Source organism: Mytilus californianus, unplaced genomic scaffold, assembly GCF_021869535.1.
Source record: "Mytilus californianus isolate M0D057914Y unplaced genomic scaffold, xbMytCali1.0.p SCAF_11, whole genome shotgun sequence".
NCBI lineage: Eukaryota > Metazoa > Mollusca > Bivalvia > Mytilida > Mytilidae > Mytilus > Mytilus californianus.
The window spans coordinates 60,570,696-60,579,755 of record NW_026262593.1 but is presented as its reverse complement, the minus strand read 5'-3'; positions in this window follow the sequence as shown (position 1 = coordinate 60,579,755).

Here is a 9,060-nt window from a genome sequence, read left to right as displayed (position 1 = left end):
GTTTATTTTTCTGGTTTTTAGAATTCATCTTAATACTTAAATTCAATATTAGTAGTTCTCTTGCGATTTTACTGGCATGCCAATTACAAGTTGTATATCAAACCTCGTGACCAGCCTCGGTATCGTGTGTCGATCCCATACTCTTGGTTTGAACAGATTTAGTTAAAATTTCTTTTGGTATGTCAATCTTTTGTCTTCTGTCGTGGGAAAATAACTCAAGTGAATAGAAAAGACAGTTTTAAACGTTAAAATTATTGTAAAACAAATTTAACTGAAGTTAAATGCCTGCATCCATCTGCTTAGAAGAAAGTTTACTTAAACTTCAATGATTTTGTATAATTGTTTAGGCTCTTCACAACGCAGTTCATCAAATTATTTAACCTTTTGATTTCAACGACTCATTACATTCGAGATAAACAGATATGTTATTAGATGTAAGAAAACTCTTAACGTTACGGCTAATATAATTCTAACACAAGGGGACGTAATCAGATACATATTTTTTGTAGCAATCTGTTTCGATCCGAAGCCTTACTTTTAATCGGCAAAGATATCATAGCAAAACTTTAAATACAATTTAATATTGGATCATTAAACGTTATAATCGATGCGAATAACATCCACAAAACAAAATGTAATAACGCATTTCACTGCATGTATATGTGATCTGTTTATTGCCTTTCAAAAAAAATGTCTAAAATGGTTGACGCAAATCAGAGAAAATCGCATATTGCTATTAAAAAGTTAAAAAGAATATTCCAACGTTTGAAATGTTTAAATAAATTTTTATTTATAACCACAACATGTGCAGCAGAAAACAAGTTGTTTTGAGTGAAACTCCCGGATTTCTTTCGGGGTTCGCGTTCCTCAATCTATAGTTTTCTCCGTAGTTTTTTGTGGATTAGTTCGTTTTTTTGGTGGTTTTTCGTTTTTTGCCATGTGGTTCCCAATTTTTTCTTCAACTTATGAGTTTTGTCCCGTAGGTAATTTCCCGCCTCTTTTTCTTGTCCATGATAACCGAAATTAGAAATATTTGATAAAATTCTATAATTAAAGATACAATGCTGAAAGTTTTTTTTTATCATAATTTAGTGCTTTGGGAATGGGGGAGGGGGTGGGTGTTATAAAATTTGATTTGAAATGAAAAATATTTTTTTACATTTAAAAGTATGCACTTTTTTTTGACTGTCAAAATTAAAAAATAAAACAAATATTTAATTACTGTCACATTTTACTATAAAAATATATATTTTCCGTATCTTAATTGATAAACAGTTACTACTAGGTGTTTTAGAATGAATGTAAAAAAAAAAACAAAATAGACTATTTTAACCATCGGCTTTGAAAATTAAAGGAAATGTATGTTCTAGTTGAATTCAAAACATATATCTTATTCATTGGTGATGTTGAAAATGGACAGAAATATTATCAGTGGTAGAAAAAACATTATAACTTATACATTGCAACAATCAGCAATGTTAAGAGACCTTACTAGGAATTCGTAAAACTAACGCCATTTTAGTGGCGGAAGAGATTTCCTTCAAATCAGAGTAGGAGGGGAAACGATTTTTACAAGCTAAAAATGAAGAAAAAAAACCCTTTTAAAGAATTAACCGATATATGGAAATTAAGTAAAGATACAGAATTTAATTAAGATTTGCCTCAGGTATTTTATTTAATTTGAACTGAAAATTGTGGCATAGCCTTGCCCTACCGGCCCACATGAGATTGGACTGTTGGGAGATTTTCAACTTTGTTGCGGTGTTTATGACCATGAGTTGGTTTGTTTCTGAAACTAATGAGCTGTAATCAGTGAAAGGTATTTTATAAAATTATTTTAAGCAATGCGCATTTTTAATATTAATTGTCCATTTTAAAGTAGTCTAATGTTGAATTTTCCTTAATAATTTTGCTGAGACGAGAAGGCTGCTCGGGTTGAAGATATAAAAGGTCACCCTACTGTTTCAGTGCGACCTTAACGACTCCAGCAAATCAAAAATCACTTAAGAGGGATTATTATTTGAAACTGGACAAGGCTTCTTAAGATTTAAAGTGGGTGGCAGTATTCACAATAATAAGGGTTTCTCTCAAAAATCATTTTAATACTGAAAAATAAAACTCTTTAAGAAATCCCATGCTGGTTTTGTCGCTGACCGTTATTAGACATGCATGTTTAAACTGTTATGATTATTAAAATATTAGAAAATCTGAATAATGACCCTCTTAGAAAAGCAGACGATTGTTATTATCAAATGAAAGGGAAATAAATCTCTTTGACGCTAGACCAATTCTAAACCAATATAAATTTGATATTAAAAATTAAAGTGTCAATATAGTAAACAAACTAATCCGTTATATTTTTTCTTTCTGAATAGAATATCACAGTTTGTCGAGTCAAAAAACCGCGAATTTGACCCACAGGTTAAATTGAAGGCAATTTTTGTCAATTGTCAGCATTATATGCATTTGCTTGATTAAAGAATCAAAATAAGACTATTTCGCATGTTTTCTACCCCTATGACAAATGGTCAAAAAGGTTTATAATGGGATGCTGTCCAATTTCATTTCTTTATCCTAAATCGGTAATTCGGAAACATTACCCCGTTTTGTATAGGAAAACTGCATAATAAATTTCCCCCCATTTTCTTTCATTATACTATGCCCTGCTGTTATATCGACAATAACCAAAGCTTTAGACAACAATATCTCTTTCAGGACCGTTGCATAACTGTCAACATGGTAATTAACTTTGATGGGTAAGGTGTCCGTGATCATCATTCTGGTCTTTATACAGATCTTTGAGCACGCTGTTTCTTTCATTTTGAATCGTTTCTCCATATGTTCTTCATGGGAAATCATTTGTCTAATGCTGTCCCTATAGGCTATAATGTTATACACAGCTAGTATGTGTTTTAGAAAAGATTAAAAGGTAACGAAATTTTTATTAATAATTAAGATGTCGCGTGGTGAAATTTTTTAAAACTATTAAATCAATTTATTATATATCAGTTTTTACACTAAATACAAACAAATTAACAACAATTCAGTCTGTGATTATTTAACAAAAAAAAAGTGTTTTATTGGTCATTTAGTTCATTTGATAGACAAAGTTGATGATATATAATCAAGTTTATAATTTTTTATCACAAAAAAAGTTGTATTTCCTTAATTTGAAAATCTTCTGTTTCACAAGGAAAACTGTGTATAGAAAATCATGGAACTATAATGAACAATTATTAATTAAAGATTTTTCTTTTCTTTATTTTTTGGTTTCAAAGAAAAACAGTATATTATTTGTATAACAAACAATTGTCAAGTAATGGATTCGGATCCCACTTAGTTGCTACTCCGTGGCAATGTTTTTTTGTAAATACATGTACTCTCAATTTTATCTTAAAGATACAAATATTTGACTTAGATAGTTCAACCTTATTGAACAATGTGTTGAAACCTTAATAAACACAGGATATAGCGTTTTTTGTTTGTTTGTGAGTTTCTTTATTTCATGTAAATTATATAACATTCTAATGTTTTAATCAGTTTAGTATGATATCTTTCATTATTTTTCAAAATATTTGAATACATGAACAAGTATATCCACTTGCAATCTTACATCTTGACGACATTTAAATTGGCATGGCAAAAGGTCATTCATATTTGTTTTACAAATTAAGGATACCAAAGATACTGTTAAATCGGTTTCAGATCTTGACGCATATCTAGAAATTGACAACGACGGTGGACTGAGAACTAAACTTAATGACTAAAGAGATGATTTTAAGTTTTCCATTGTGAAGTTTACATTTTTATGTAGTAACATTAAAACATCACATTCCTATGGTGTACATGTTTCCAAGTTGATGCAAGCGCTTGTGTTTATCATCATGTTTCCTTTAAATATGACTGCTGCTTATAAGGAAGCTACTAAACAGGGATTTTTCGAGGAAAAGATGGTAAAGTTTCACGGATGCAATTATGATTTGGTTGTCAGCTGTATAATATTCGTTTCAAAGATGACCGCAGATATGTTCCACTTGTTGCCACGATCCCATCCTCCTTTCCACATTTATGACATCGACGTTCGAATGCGATATTTTTTTCCGAAATTTTATTTATTATAAAATAACGGGGGCTAGTGTTGGAGTAAGAATTATTAAATTTTCACTCTCAATTAACGGTTCTGGTTTGTATTGCTCAATCTACAGTTTTCTTTGTTATGTTTTATTGACCAGTGAATATCTGATGTTCGTCTTTTTCTTTTAGTCGTGAAGGTGTCAGTTTTTCCCCTGCTAAAAAGTTTCTGATGGCCCTCTTGGTGCATTTTCCGGTACTTTTCACACAAAATTAGACCTTCAAATGTGTCTATGTATTGTTTCCTTTTCTTTTTTTTTCTCATTTTTTGTGAGGGGAGTTAAAGATATCTTGTATATTCAATTAAGGGTCTGTACTTATTGTCAAAGGTCTCGTTGTAATAATTTGTAAAAATATGTTGGATTCTATTGGTCTTTGTCGGATACTCTTAAATGGCAATCTGAATAGATATCCTTGCCAGAGTGGGATGCATAAATACGCAAACACGTCTAGTCAAAATGGGATGTCAAATCCGTTGCCTTTTGTAGAGAAATTGCGCATGCAGCAACTCTTTGGTGTATCCGTAGACGGCCTGTTGCACGACGGTGGCCATATTGTAAATGCTTACATATTACTTCAATCTACAGTTTTAAAAGATTAATTTTGAGTAATTATCATATCTTCTTTTTAATAAAGGACATTCTTAACCAAACCAAAATTTTTTATCGGAAATAGAGCTATACATGTTTGTTACAGATATCATTCAATACAAAATTATACAAAAACGTAAAAAGTTGAAATTAAAGTCTTAAGCATGTCGCTAAATAGCATTCTTTATTTCAGGATTTAGGTAAAATGTTGGTATTTCTTAAATTATATCAATTAGACTCTTTGGTAATCAAATTCCATTAGGCTTCGTCAATCTTATAAATTTGACCCAGCGAGTAAAAAGTGTCGGCGGATATTTGCCCAAACCGCTTTCTTATTGATTGACTAGCTTTTTTTAAAACTAGATATGTTCAGGTACACTTGACATTTTTCAATAGAGAATTGTATGTTTATAAAAAGATAGAGTCATACGTTTTGTTGAATAGTTTCTGTTGATCGCTTCCAATTGATGGTAAAAACATTTTGTTCCTTTGTCTTAGCATGACCTAAGAAGGACAACTCACATATTACTTTATATTTATACAAGTGTTTATGTCGCGTGCCTCATATTTAAATAATCTAAAACGATTAAAACGTTTATAAGATATGTCCTTAAGAAAATAAACGAAACAAACATTAATCAATCAAATAAACAAAAGTACGACAGACCTCTGCAGGAACCGGAAATATATCTGCAAGTCAGTCGTCGCCAAAGGATGACACCGTCATTGTTATTGCAACTTCATAACATCCAGTTCTGGACACCTAGGCATTCGTAGCTATGATTTAAGATTTGTTGGTTAAATTGATATGTTTTTGTTTCTTTTGTAATTTCATTACAAAAATATTTTCATTTTATCAGGTATAAATATACACCTGAATGGGACGCCACTTAAGTCCTGGGGCGACATCATTTAGTGACACTAGTATCGATGTCAACAGGTCTCACTAATAATACACTGTAAATTATTATTCCCGTAATAACCTTTCACTCTGAAAACTACATTTTTGGGAGAAAACACAGATTACATATTAAATATGACCTAACCAAGATAAACGGTAGAATTTGAACCAGCTTAGGTAATTAAAACTCCTGTATTCAAGATATAAGTATAATTATTTACTCAGGGTCGAAGAAAGTCAAATGAGGATGACATATTTTTTTGTGTTGGTATACATTGGAACTATTAACTATATCATTTCAATATTTTCCACAGAACAATTCTACAGTTTATAAATTATATATTAAAATAGCTTTATCAGGGGCGGATCCAGTCATTTATAATAGGGGGGTCCTAACCCAGGATAAAAGGGGGGGGGGGGGGGGGTCCAACTATATGTCCCCATTCAAATGCATTGATCGTCAAAAAAAGGGGGGTTCCAACCCCCGGACCCCCCCCCCCCCCCCTGGATCCGCCACTGTTTATAATCATACGACATAAATGACGGTCACATTTCGATGCCATGTTCCTACTTCCCCTAACGTTTGTTTGGTGGTTGCATGTTGTTTGCCTAGTGTATAGGGGTTAATTACACCTTTTATAAGAATGCCGGATTTTGATTGGTTGTTAGCCAGTGTATTTTTCGCATATTCTAACTTTTTTTCCTCATTTCAAACGAATTTGCCTGTTTTTTCACCACTGCCGGTGAATTTGCCCCAAATTCTCCTCTCTGCCGTGGTATTTGCCATTTTGGATGTTCCTTTTTTACCCTCGCGAGCTTGTTCCCGCCAAAATTATTCGGAACCTTTCTCACTTTATCCCGACAACATGGTTAAGCACTATTGATTGAGTTAAACCGAAAACTGTCAGAAATATACTTATAAAGAGGGGAAAAAATGTTTATACAAATGAACGATTTAATGATGGAATAACAATGACGTTTACACATATAGATACCATGACGTTGCAAAAAGACAGCACTAACGCATATAAGTACATGTATAATTCCCGCGGTACTACGATTTCCCTTCACATGTACAGACAGTTTCAATCAAAATCTATTCGGTGTAATTAAACAGATATATCATGTTATGGAGGGATATTTGCGAAAAATACCAGTCTTCGGACCAAATTCCCTCGCCTAGCGGCTTGGGGAATTTCACCGACCCTTGACTGGTATTTTTCGCAAATACCTCTCCATAACATGATATATCTGTTCAAAATTCGTTCATATCTAGGGAGCTATTTTTTTTTTGGTGGGGGGGGGGGGGGGGGGGGGGGGCGGGCTAGGATGAAATTTGGGGAAAAAAGCAGGACAGGAGTTATGAGTTAAAAAAAAAAGGCAGGATGAGCAACTTTGCAAAAAATAAAGGCAGGATGACAATTTATGTATAAACAGTCAGGATAAACTAATAAAAAAAAGGCAGGACCGAATAGAGTGAAAAATAAAAAGACAGGACGGAGATTACAACTAAAAAAAAATGCAGGACAAAATTTTTCATCCTAGCCCCCACCCCATAAAGATCAAATGGTAGCTCCCTTGGGTAAAAACAAATTCACAGCACGTCTGTCGGTAGGCAAAGCTCTATACTGTATATGATCATATCTACCATTTGGATTTCTTGGATTTTTTTTATGAGCGTAACCTATAAAAATGTCTTTTGTTCGTTTTTGCAATCATCATTCACAAACAGGGATGTATTTCATAAAAAGTTATAACTCAAATCACTTATGAAACGAAAGACACATGTGTGTCGGCAAATTATGCTTTTATACTCCCGCTTCCTTAATATCAGCAAACATGCTATCGATTTTCAATAAATCAAAAGAGATCAGCAATTTATCAAAATGAGAACGATATCATTGGCCATTCAACGGCTTTTGAATCTGATAAAGTCACTCAATTAGCTTTAAAAATTAGATATCGTTTATGCTTCAAATCTTAAGAACTACATTTTTGTAGAAGTAAATATTGTCTTTCTAAACGTTATCATTTGACCAAATATATGATATATTAAAAGACCGTCTCAAAGCTTAAACACATCATTAATTTATTTGTAATAAAATAGCAGAAAAGGGGTCTTCTCAGTTATTTAGTTTTAGAATGACAAAAATGATATTTCAGGAAACCACGCCGATTCAAGCAAATAATAAAAAGCAGATTTTCCATTTAAAAAGTGCTCGAGTTTTTAATGAACAACGTTTGATCCGGTGACTTTTCTGCGAACGATTGGCGTTCCAGTGGGCACCAATTGTGCCACGTTTCTTATGAATTTGTATAATTCTCAGCCTTTTATTTTAAGTCTCCGCTCTTATAATTTATTTAATTGATAATAATATCTCACAAGATCTAATGAGTAAGAAATTAAGGACACTGCTGAAAAGGACGTTAAGCAACCAGCTATCAATCAATCAATCACTGCTGAAAAAATATGACCTGCTTCTTACAAGTAGTTACTATAATTAGCTATATAGACATCAGTCAACCTTTGGGTACTGACATTTTGTAATGAAGGACAAAAACCTTGGATACAAACCTTTGTTACGAACGTTATGGTAATGCTTCCAAATAGTAACGTATCTGTCGGAATATAGCAAAACTCCTGCATCATCTACGTACAAAATGTATGTGTTAGCAGTCACAATGGTTGTTTCAGGGGCTTCTGTCCATGCTACAGTGCAGTCATCGCCAATTGACCAATTGGTCGATTATTATCAGGTGTTGGTGTCACAAATTACCATAGACGTTGAGCATTAGAATAATTACTTTTCTACCGGATAATATGACTAGTGTCGCATGCGAGCAGAATAATTATACTGACCCTCCTAAAAAAAAAAAACGATTTTACTTCCGATTTTGTGAGGGTTAAAAAAGCTTTCTTTTAAAGTGTTCATATATACGTCTTTTCTTAGTTGTCCGTCTGAAACACCTTGTTGCTTTTGATTTTTGTCACTCGTTTGTTGTCATCTTTGCGTTGTTTGTATTTATCTGTTACATGTAATCATTGCAGCTTTAAAACTGTTAAGAATTGGACAAGCCTATAATTCAGCTTGTCTTTTCCTACTTCTATAGATAGGGTCTAAAGACATACTCCAAACAAGTTTCATGTTAATGTAGACTACATTATATTGTACCAGGCTTGAAGTACCGTATACTGACACGTATCCACCACATCGACAGCTCAGTGGGTGGGATGGGCAACTTAAAACTGACGAGGGATTAAACAAAGAATAAAAAGAACGAATAAAGATATAGTGTCCAAGACTCATAAAGGAAGAAAATGTATAAAGACACATATATATGAGGTTGAATCTAAGATTTGGGGGTTAACATTTGTAAGCATCTCTTATATACTATTCTTTTAAGCTACTGTATAATTCTTCGGCATTGTACCTAGTG